At 40.8% G+C, this 12319-nt stretch overlaps 1 long non-coding RNA gene across 3 annotated transcripts in view; it reads right to left on the bottom strand.

Annotated features, from left to right (window-relative positions):
• Window positions 1–8399: 8399 nt before the first annotated feature.
• LOC132648395 (uncharacterized) overlaps window positions 8400–12319 on the bottom strand; it is a 29750-nt gene continuing 25830 nt past the window's right edge. For all 3 annotated transcript variants that reach the window (XR_009586805.1, XR_009586807.1, XR_009586806.1), the window contains 2 exons: window positions 11714–11802; window positions 8400–10944 (listed from right to left, as the gene is read on the bottom strand). This is a non-coding gene — a long non-coding RNA (uncharacterized LOC132648395). The remainder of the gene's footprint in view (window positions 10945–11713; window positions 11803–12319) is intronic.

The following is a 12319-nucleotide window of genomic DNA, read 5'->3' as shown; positions in this document are numbered from 1 at the left end:
GAGAATCATTGCTGAACACTGCTGACAGTGATCTGAAGAGAAGAGTCTGAGCATGGAGGCTCAGGGTTCACTACCAGCTGCAAACATCCCAGCAGGTTCCATGTTCTACTTAACATCAGTTACCTCATCTTTGTAACCTTCTGACCCCTCAGTTATGGCTCCTACCTGCCCCATCTATTGCAGCATCCCTTTCCCTATGTTGCTTACATTTCTTTGCACACATGGGTTTTCTGGATCTCACTTGTGAGTGGGATGTATCAGTCTGTATACCCTAGGTATACAAGTTACCCAGAACAAAAGCATCAACCACATCCAAGGAGCATCCGCAGAGGGCAGCACGGGATTCTGAGTAAAGGCTAGTATGTTAGTCACGTTTCTATACCATGACAGAATTTTAAAACCAGTTAAAGAGAGAAGTTTGTACTTTGTTGGGCTTTCTTTTTAACAATTGGACATAGTGTGTCATTTTAGGAGAGTATTATGGGAGTGGCTGCTTACCTTGTGCTGGCCGAAAAGCAAAGAAAGGGAGAAGGGACTGTAGTCCCACGGTGTCCCCCAAGAGCTCACCTCTCACCACCTAGCTTTCCATCAGGCCCATTTCCTAAAGGTGCTACCATTTACCAATAGCACTGTCTGTAGAAACAAAGCCTTCAATACATGGGCCTTTAGGGAAAACAGCTAAATTCCAAACTTGAACAACTGGTTACATTCTTGATTGGCAGTAGGAGAGGGAAAGAGTTGGTGAATGAGCAGAAAATTGTTATCTGTACTTGTTTCTTTTTTTTATCCACGTGAGAAAACACACTGACAAAAGGAGCTTAAGAAAGAAAGGGCATACTTAGCTCACAGTTCCAAGGGTCACAGTCCATCAGCTTCCATGCTTTTCCTGCCTGTTGCCAGGTAAACCCCACCGTTATGTACTCTGTTTCTCTGGCCAGGAAGGTGCCACCTCCTAGAGAGTTTATAACCTTCCCAGATATCGTCAGCTGGAGACCAGTGTTCAAACACATGCACCTATGAGGTACATTTAATATTACAGTCACAACAGTAACCAATATAGACATTCAAGTGCCAGATGACCCCAGATAACAAGTCATGGCTACTAAAGACATCATGGGGATTCCAGAGATGGACATGGGATTCTTTGATGTTCACACCCTTGGAGGAACCTTGCCAGGATACCAGTGAGTCTCACAGTCTAGCTAGGTTTTCAGGCTTTCCTATATAATTTATTTGGGTCTAATTCCATGCCTTCTAGTTACTCACCTATCTGTTTGTCCAAAAGCCCCACTCTTGTTATTGAAATACTGGGAAGGAGCTGCAGGATCATCTGATATTTTCAAGGGGCAGCCTTGGGCCAGGAACCTGAGAGCAATCCACCCAGGCCCTGCATGGCCACAGGTTTACTCCTGCTGAATGGACATCATAGTCTCTTCAGGCCCATACGCCTTAAATACTTTGTGCATGCTTTACAGTTTACATTGGATTTCTATTGTAAGACTTCTTTAACTTATTCACTCACAACTTCTTTTCACCTGAGAAATTTTCATATGATCCTAAGATATAGGTTTGCAAATGAGGTATACACATAAACATTTGCTAATAATAAATTATAGAGAAGTTTATCTTAAAACGATCCTTTGGTATGCATATAATTTTACCATTTTAGTATGCATGTAATTTACCACTAAAAACAAAAGCAAATTTGCATGCTAATGAGGTGGATGTACTTGGTTTTACATTAGGAATTAAATCTTGGCTGAATATTTGATACTGCAGGATGCAGAGCATCTTCAATGTTTTCAAAGTAGATTGATATTTTGATTTTGTAGTCAGCAACTCTGAGAATGCCATTTCCCATAAATGTGTAGTGAAAAGAGGCAGAAATATGTTTAAGGCCACTTCAGAGAAATTGTTGGAAATTCTCTTCTCATCTGAAGCCAAAATTCATTTAATTACTTTTTAAAGACACTCAAGTCAGCAACTCGAACAGCATATTTTATTTTAGTTCTTCATGAGTTTTATGTGTATTTTGATCATATATTCCTCCAGCTCTTCCCAGATCCTGCCCTACTCCTATTCTCATTTAATTTCCTTTCATTGTTATTTTAACCACATCAAGACCAATTGGTGCAGCACAAATATTCCTGGATGTGTGACAGCCTTCCACTGGAGCATGGTTGACTTATCAGAGGTTATACTCTTAGAGAAAACTGACTCTCCCTCTACAAGCAACTATCCATTGCCAGTAGCTCCTCTGCAAGAGGTGGTATTTCATACCAACTCCCTCCTCTATAGATTTAGTGTGGTTTGAGCTTACACCGATCTTGTGTGCTCTGTCACAGTTACTATCAGGTCTTACGTACAGCGGACCAACTGTGTCCAGAAGACACTGTTCTCCTGCAGTTATCAACCATCTCTGGCTCTTATACTCTCTCTAACCTCTCTTTTACAATGAATCCTGAGCCTTTGGAAGACAGAGTATGGAATATATGTTCCATTTAGGGTCTGCAGTCTCTTATTCTCTGCATCTTGGTGAGCTTTGGGTTTCCGTGTTAATCATAAATAGAAGCTTCTTTGATGAGGGTTGAGAAGTGAGTTGATCTGTCTATAACGATGTCATTAGGAATTATTTTAACACTGTATTTAGCAGAATGATAGTAGTAGGTTCTCCTCTAAGGCCTAAGAGCTACCCGGCCATGATTTATTTCTTGGCCTAATAATGCTGCCAATTATGGGCTTCACCTTGTAAAGCAATGTTAAATACCATCACAAAGTGTTCGGTTACTCCTATGATGTTCATGCCACTATGGAGACATCGAGCACGGCTTTCCAGGCCAGTCATTATTCTAGATCCTGAGGTTCCCATCTGTGTAAGATAGGGGATTACTTTTACAGGTCTATGAATAGCACCTCTCAGTGCTATGACATCTAACCAGTAGAAATGAAGATTCCATTTCAGTGTCAGCCTGATTTGTTTTCATGCTCTATGATGCAAATAGGTTTTATCTTCAGCAATAAGGTTTTATTGTCAAGTTCTGGAGGTCAACCTAAAGCAACAGCAATAAACTGTAATATGGAGGTCTTCGGCTCCTTGCTGGCCAAAAACTTCAAAAGATATAATCCATTCCTGGCACTTGTCTTTTGATTTGTTAGCCTGTGGTATCTAGTAGGGACATTATTGCTCCATTATACGGTAACTCCATCTTAACTCATGTATGTATGTGTGTGTGAGAGAGAGAGTTTCTATGGTATAGATTTCCATAAAACTTTTCAAATAACCTTTAGTGTTATTAAACCCTCCTCACGTTTCTTCCTCTCTCCTGCCCTCCTCTCCTCAACCTGTCTTAGAGAGTGATTTTATTGTTGTCTCTATGATCAAAAGTAACTTGGAGAAAAAAGGGGGGTTGTTCCAGCTTTCAGTTTCACATCATAGTCCATCATCAAAAGAACTCAGATCAGGAAATGAAGGCAGGAATCTGGAGGCAGGAGCTGAAGCAGAAACCAGCAAGGAGTGCTGCTTCCTGGCTTATGCCTTGTAGCTTGCTCGTCATAACGTGCTCAGCCTGCCTTCGTGTACAACTCAGGACCACCTTCCCAGAGCTGCAACCCCTTCAGTGAATTGCACCCCCCATATTAATCACTAATCAAAGAAGTGCATCCTGTACATTGTTTTCCGTGAAAGCTCCTAAATCACAGACCTGAAGATGCAGAGCTAACACCCACAAGTAAGAGAAGACATGCAATGTTTGTCTTTCTGGGGCTTGGTCACCTCACTCAGGATGAGTCTTCCAGATCCATCCATTTGCCTGTGTTTCATTTTTATTAATAGCTGAATAATTTTCTCTTGTGTAAATATACACATCCTCATTATCCATTCATCAGTCAATGTTCATGTAGGCTCTTTGTTTCTTAGATGTTATGAGTAGGGAAGCAATGAATGCAGATGAGCAGATAATTCTATGGTAAAACAACATATTTTAAAATCAAATATTCTAACACTACAATACAAAGATATACTAACTTGATACCTTAAATATGCCAAGAAAAGACAGCAGGAACATGTTAAGTCTTGGTGGTCAGTAGGTAAATCATTGTTCTAAAAGAGCAGATATCTTACTATACAAAGTAAGATCACTACAGTCTAGAATATATGAAGTTTCTGAATCTAATCCTGTCCCATTAGAGAGTCTGTGCAGAGCTTAGAATCCAGAGCAGGTCTAGATGATCAGGCTGCTTCTATTACTGGCCACTTATTACTCTGTGATCAGAATTTCACCATCACTGGGCTTCATTTTTTATATATAAAAATTAGTTTTGCCGGGGGCTGAAGAGATGGCTCAGAGGTTAAGAGCACTGCCTGCTCTTCCAGAGGTCCTGAGTTCAATTCCCAGCAACCACATGGTGGCTCACAACCATCTATAATAAGATCTAGTGTCTTCTTCTGGCCTGCAGGTGTATATGCAGACAGAACATTGTATATATAATAAATATATAATAAATAAATAAAATTTTAAAAAAATTAGTTTTGCCTTCTTGACAAAACTATTAAGAGACAAAGGCTATATTTTATTCTCCCTTATATTTGTTTCATTTCTTCTTATACATAATTAGTTTTGCCTTGTCAACTAAGCTATAAAGTGACAAAGTCTATATTTTATTTTTCCCTATTTTTGCTGAGTACTTAGTATGAGGTTATACAGTAAGACCAGCCATACTTACAGGGAACAGAGAGGATGAGGAAAAGGCAGGGGTGATGGAGATGATTAGAAGGAAGAGAAGAAGGGAGAGGACAATGTTTATTTTTGACAGACACTCCCCCCCACACACACACACACATCTTAAGTAAAAGTGTCTGCTTTCTTTGGAAACTCAGTTGTGTCATGTGAATATGTTTGTTTGTTTTTGTTGTTGTTGTTATGGTTCCAAGTGTGGGAATGTCCTCATCCCCATCCCTACCCCCTACTCTCATGGAAAACAGCCCCTGTAAGAAGGTTCATGATGTTTGTCAGCTGAAAACTACATCATGAAGGGGTGTGTTTTTGTGAACTGGAAAACATCCTCCCATGGACTCTGAGAAGGAATAAATAGAAGCTCACAGACAGTGAGACAACACTTTTTGCATCACTTTGCTGGTTTTCACAGAAACAGTCCAGACAAACTTTTCATGCCGTTTTGCTGCTTCCGTGGGCACTTGCCCATTGGGTTGAGTCTCACCACCTTTGCTGAGTGGTCCCACTGCTGTTGTGTGTTGCTGCTGCTGCTGCTACTGTTTGCTGCTTTGCTGTTTGACTGGACTGCTGGTATCCTCATGGCTGGGTCTGGTATTTCCCGAAAGACCCATCGACCCTAATCAGCAGGAAGTAGATAAAAGAGGTCTACAGCTCCTTTCACTATTAATCTTCTACCTAAGCTGTGTGTGTTGTGGTAGGGGTAGTTGGAAGGGAGGTAGAGGCATTTAAGAAACTTAAATAAGGTAGGTGTTTGAAAAATCTAACCCTGCACATGTCAAACTTTAAACAGATTTAAAACTCATGGATGCAGCTAGTCGAAAAACCTGCCATCCCAATTGTACATATTAAGTCACTGTTCTCTGAACTGTCATGAGCCATTCCAGTAGGTTGATCTGGACCTTTCTAGTTGAAGAGTCTTTCCTTATCCATCTCTGCATCTCATACACCTAAAACATATTTGCAGCCAAACTGATAATTCATGTGCTAATAAGACTGAGGACCACTCACTAGGCAGAAGGAGCAGAAGAACAAACGTTAGCATATAAGCGGTTGAGAAGTGATATCAGTATGGGCCATTTGGGAACCCTCTTACCCTTAAGCCACATGAAAGAGGTCAGATTCTACTAAACCCACACAAGCAGAGTGCCCTGACCAACTATTTCTGTTGCTGGAGAAAATAAAGGTTAAGTAAGTTAGACATTCTAGTGTCTTGCAAATGCTTCCTCAATATTCAGGACCATTCCTACCTAGAATGCCTCACTCCGGACTGCTGTAGGGTCTGCTGTCTAGAAATCAGAGTTGAGTGCACTTGTTACCAACTTGTCTGAGTCCAGGGAGACAGAATATCCAATAAAAAGTTACCATGTAGATGTAGAACTTAGAGACAGCTAGGCTGGGAGTCCCTATGAGCTGCTAGCATGCGGCTCAAGAATTCTACTGCATGTGAATTGCCTGCATGGCCATTGGGAAATCTGGGAAAGCTACCTGCTTGCATGAGGCATTTCACCTCAAGGTACCCTGACTGGCTGGACTACAGCACTCCAGGAAATCTTAGTCTAAGAGAGACAGGAGCTGAGTAGAGACTATCAGACCATTCTCTCTTATCTCAGGGCATTTCCTCCCCATCACAGTCCATGGTCATTATGGAAAATAATAGATGATAAAAGGAAAGAACTAGCCTGATCTAAGGCCACCTGGAGACCATTTCTGTTGTGTCAACCGACAGACCACCAGTAATAGCTATCTATGATGAGATGTGTGGGTTAGTCCCCTTTCAGGTGCCACAGGGATTCCCAAAATAGAGTATTTTGCACTCAAAATGTCTTTTGGTCAGCTGGTCGTTGAAGGTCAGGTTACAGAGTTTCATGACTTGGGTTTCAGTATGTGGCTGACTCCCAGTCAGTAAGGAGTCTTATAGTACTGTAAAGAGGAGACTTTGGGGGTTGCTACTATCCACATGGCTAGATGTCACTCTTACCTCTCCCCATGCTCACCACAGGCAGACCTGTCACCAAGCACAGCTATTTCTGGCTTCTTGTAAGAAGGCTTTGTCCATTGGAACTTGGTCTGATTCATGATTTCATCTTTAAAACAACTTCCACTGCTAACCCAAGATCATCATGGAAGGAAAAGTCAGCTTGGTGTTGCATGCTGCTGGAGATATTTTTGGGTGACTTGAATCTCCCTGGAAAGATAGGATTCTAGCATAATGCCATGGAGGCACTGTTTAGCTATCCTTAGGCTTTTTAGATATAAACATTTTGTGAGCAGTGGTTTCTATCCCAAGGAAAGCACTTTACATGGTTTTCATTTTACTTTCAGCTCCTCTGGCCAAGAACAGGCCAACTGTAAGAATCTCTGACTCCCAACAGGGCTTTGCTTCCCTCAACCTAGTTATGGGATTCCCTATGTATCTGAAGCTTGAGGAGTTTGACTGAGAGATGATGAATAGACCATAAGCAGGCATTGATTTAAGCCATGGCGATTACAAAGATTTATTGCTCCAAGAAGCACATATTGACCAAAAAAAAAAAAAAGTGAGGTCAAATTTTGACATTGAATTAGCAATAAATATTGATATATACTCAAGCAGAAAAGCAGTAGATATGAACATTCAGTGAATATTGAATCTAAAAATGAGTCATGTATTCCTTCTACCCCTCATTTCCATGGTATACACAAAAAGAAAGTTCTGTTAAGACATAAGAAAGAAGATGTTATGGGGAAGAGCCCTTTGGACATTATCCTTGCGAGCCGTGGGGAAAGGTATCTTCCTCCAGCTGTGGCAATGCAGCTATTCAGGGCTTGATTTTATTTCAGAGCTAGAATGATTGTAAGACAACTTCAGAGAAGACATCCTTCTTACTGAAGTTAGTTAGATGAGCATTGATCCTTTCCACCCTTTTTCAGACCAGCCTACTCAATTCTGTTTAAAACAAAACAAAACACTGGTGGTCTCAGAAAACACAGTGCATGTGCATAGATTATGGGTCTGGATGGAAAGCAAGGGTCAGCAAAATACTAGGATGTTGTCTTTCATTTTTGTTCAGATATTGTGCTTTTATAGCATTTAGAATCCTTCATCCACTACCTGCCTACCTACTTATGGACAGTCTCGCTGTCTTTCAGTCTCCCTTTATGTGGTGCAGACTGCTTTCCTAAGGCCCACTGAGAGGAGTTTTATGCACAAGCACCTGCCACTGGTTTGGTGTTACAAAAGTTGACCCCGATGTTCATAGGTACATTTTAACAACACTGTGATGTCACTGAAATTATACAAAAATCTGTATTTATACCTATGTGATAAACACATGGATTAATACATAGTAGGAATCTATATTTCTTAACACATTCTGAGCTGTGTGTCATGAACAAAGTTAAGATCTTTGAAAGAAAGACAGGCATAGTGACACACTCCTAAAATCTCAGCACATGAGAAGTGCAGGTAGGAAAATCAGAAGTTCAATGGCATTTTCAACTTCATAGTGAGCCTGGTATTTATAAGTCCCTGCTCTAGAAAGATAGATAGAATAGATAGATAGATAGATACATAGATACATAAATGATAGATAGATACATAGATAGATGATAGATAGTGCTGGAACCCACACTCGAGTTGAATAGTACCCGAGTGGGGAGTGAGGACAAATCACACTACACAGGGGATTGGCTTGAGAGGGCTGTCATTCTGGCTGAAACAGCGCGAGTTTATTCCAGAGTTCATTGTTTATAGGCAAAGCAAAAACAAGCCACATCAATACAAGAAGGAAAAGGTGTGGAAACACCTAACTTCTTTTCAAAAACTACTTCCTCGGGTGAAAACATAACAAAGCAGTTTAACAAGCAGCTCTCCACACCACAGTGTGAGTCCTAGTGATCCAACTCAGCTGGTCAAGCTTGGCCGCAGGTGTGTTGCTTTAGCAAGAGGCCATTTGTGTCCAGGTGCCGGAGGCTTACGAGTTACCTGGAGCGTTCGGGACTATCCAGCTAAACTATAGACTTGGAAATGAAAGGCAGGCACAGCTTTCCTGGATGTCTTCCAGGATCACCCTCTGAGTTCAATATTGAGCTTCTGGGCCTCTCAGGCTGGCTTTGTCTGTAGCTGTGTCCCACAGCTCTCCACAAGATAGATAGATAGATAGATAGATAGATAGATAGATAGATAGATAGATAGATAGATATATGATGGATCGATAGATAAATAGATAGAGAGGGGGTGGATGAATGGTTGGATGGTGGTTGGATGGATGGATAGATAGATGGGTTGATAGACAGATGATGGATGGATAGATAGATAGATAGATAGATAGATAATAGGAAAGGAGGAAATAGGGGAAACCTCTCCTGAGCAGTCAGCCCTCACCAAACCTAGTCCTCTCAGTGGCTATACTCCTCTCCCTCATCCAGGTGCTAGGTCTGAGGTGATCTGCAAAGGGAATCTTGTCACAGCCAGCCAGGGTTTGGAAGAGATCTTTGCTTCCTCTCTCCACAGACTCAGTTTGTCTCACTTCAAGATAACAAGCAGCCAGCCTGGGACAAAACTCCTTCATTCCTGCAGTAGGAAACAGAAAAATATAAAAGCAAAATATCTTTGAAAGAAATTTTCAAAAAGTTAAATAATTGAAAAAAATATTCCTGAACTAGAAGGTAGCATCCTTATGGTGGAAGACTAGGATTGTTAAGGTGGAAGCCTAGAATTGTTAAGAAGGCTAGCATTTGGTAAGCTGGAAGGCTAGTATTAAGATGGAAGGCTAAAAGTGTTAAGGTAGAGGCTAGGATTTTTAAGGTGGAAGGCTAGCATTGTTAAGATGGAAAGGTAGCATTGTAATGTAGAAGGGTAGGATTGTTAAGGTGACATAACTTCCAAGATTCATCTACAAGGTCAACGAATTCACATAACATTTCAGCTGTTTCCATTATAGAAATTTTCACAGGTACTAAAATTAACATTTAAAGGGATCCCAAATAGCTAAGCCCACCTGTCCTGGAGGAGCAACCTCCAACCTGAGCATGGTGCAGGCCTGACACAGCAAGCATGGCTGGTGACAGAAGGAAAAAGGCATGACTAGACTGGATGGCAACCAGGTGGAGCTGAGAGATGGAAGCCAGCTCAGGGAGCTGACATGGGGGAGCATGAAGCAGAACCAGCCAGGAGGAGCAACAGTCCCACCTCATCTGATCTTGGTGCCCGTGGGGACAGAGGGCAAGCACAGGCAGGAGGAGAACAGACAGGACACAAAAGTTAAGATAAAAAGAGCGTCTCACAAAACCTGGGAGATTAGGACCACAGATGCCTTCAGTGCATTGGAGAAAACAAGCATTGTGAAGGCAACTTTCAGCCACCTGTTGAAGAAGATGAGCATGTGGGTGAGAGAGCAGCATGTCTAGTCCTTGTCATTATGATCCGCCTTGAGAACTATCAAGAGATCCTCTCAGTGGTTCAGTCCTTATGTGGCAAGTTTGGCTTTGGGGAGGTGAAGGAAGTATACATTTGAAGTGTGTCAAAGACATAGTTCTGAGATGAAGGCTACAGAAGAGCTCCCAATAGGACATTTGCATAAAAAAGGTATTGGTGGGACTGAAGAGACGGCTCAGTGGTGAGGAGCACATGCTGGTCCTGCAGGGGATCCATGTTCCCAGATTCTGTTTCAGGTATCACTGCAACTGCCTGCAATTCCAGTTCCAGAGAATCCAACAGGGTTTTCTGGCCTCCAGGGTGACCGGCACTCATATGGACACATAAACACGTAATCAAAAATAAAATTAAAATTGAAAAGAAAATGTTAAGATATTGACATCCATGAAGCTCAGATTAGGTGATCACCACAATTGGATGTCACTTGATGAAGAGGAATTTTCTTATGAGTATTTTATGGAAGAAATAAAGACACGTAACCGCGAGATTGCAGAGAAGATTGTGCAGGGAAGTTCAATGAGGTGATGTGATTATGTCTTTTGATAACCTTGGATCTAGGAGTCTACATGACCTTAGTGCTGTCTTCAAGATCAGTAAGGGCATCCATGCTTAACAGCCACCATTGCACATGTTCTTGCTTCATTTGTGTAGTTCAGTTTAATTTTGGTCAGAATGAAAAGTCATATGTTCCAACACATAAAGACAACTGATATTCAAAATGTCTCCTTAGATGAGGGAGTTAGATGACCAAAGTGACCTAAAGAGAAGTCATATTGATGACTGACTTGCCAGAAGCTAAAAAAAAAAAAAAAATCTGTTACTAAATATGCACTTTTTTGCATTTATATCATTTTTATTGATGTGTACATATGAGTCTGTGTTCAGGTGACCACAGAATCAAGAAGGAGTTGTCTGATTTCTTAGAGTAATAATGAGACACATTACATGGTTGCTAGAAACCAAATTCCAACTTCTGCAAGAGGAGCAAGGGCTCTTAACTGCCGAGCCACCTTTCCAGTCCCTGGGAAGGCCTTCTTATTTGTTTTCTGCATAACTAACAACGTAACTGGCATAACTGGGAATGAAGATAAAACTTGGACCCAAATGGTGAAAAAGTGGAGCATACCTTTAAAAGACTGTCAAAAATGTAAAACCTGGTCTATGTTATTTGTGAATGCTCAAACTTGTGACAGTAAAATACTATAATTTTTTCATTTGTTCTGCATTTTGATTCTGAGAAGAAAACTGCCTTGGCCTGTTTCTAGTTGAAACTTGTAGGTCTATTTCTCTAGAGGGATCTCTGTGAAGTTAGCTATGTCTGGCTGTTCTTTTCCCACAAAATACTATACAACTAGTGTGCTCGTGGTGGCTAACACTACTGTCTTTGTGAGCCCAATGAAGCTTCCTCTTAGTTGTTAATCTCTTCACTTCTTGAGTGGGTAGCTCCTAAGCCTGCCGATTTCCTTTGTTTTCTGAAAATAGTGAGTGCAGAAATGTATACGTTTGCTCACAATAGAAAGAATTCATTTTTTTTAAATGAAATAAAGACACTCATTTATCTTACCTGAAGTATTTACATTGCAATCCTCAGGAGTCATGCTGTGCCTCCTTTCTCAGTACAACTCCACCATTGATGTCTGTGGTTTCTTTGAGCTTTAGATAGATTATTGAAAAGAATAAAATTTATATTTTCATATTTTTCCATTTAAACTTATTGCCGTTTCTAATTGCTTTCTTTCTTCTCTCTGTAACTTTCCCTACTTTTTTCTTATATATATATATATATATATATACATATATAATATATATATATTAATCATGTGCACTATTGTTTCCTTTTCACTGTTCTTTTCTATCATATATATGTGCTAACATTTACTGTCTGATATAACAATATTGCCATGTATCATCTCCTCTGAAATGAAAATCTTCATCTTGGAGGAAAGCTTTTTAAAACATAAGATGTTGAAGGGACGTTGGAACACCGGGATATCTTACTATGGAAGCTCATTAAGACACTGGATGTGCTAAGACGAGGTAAAACAACAGGAGTCCATCCTTCAGGGAGGCTCCTTAACTGGGGAAGTAAACAATTCAAAGGCTTCAGGAACTCCCTGAAACTGACCAGATCCACTAGGCCTTCCCCACTTCAGTTTCTATTCTATTACCG

Source organism: Meriones unguiculatus, chromosome 16, assembly GCF_030254825.1.
Source record: "Meriones unguiculatus strain TT.TT164.6M chromosome 16, Bangor_MerUng_6.1, whole genome shotgun sequence".
Classification (NCBI taxonomy): Eukaryota; Metazoa; Chordata; class Mammalia; order Rodentia; family Muridae; genus Meriones; species Meriones unguiculatus.
This window is presented reverse-complemented; position numbering and strand designations above follow the sequence as displayed.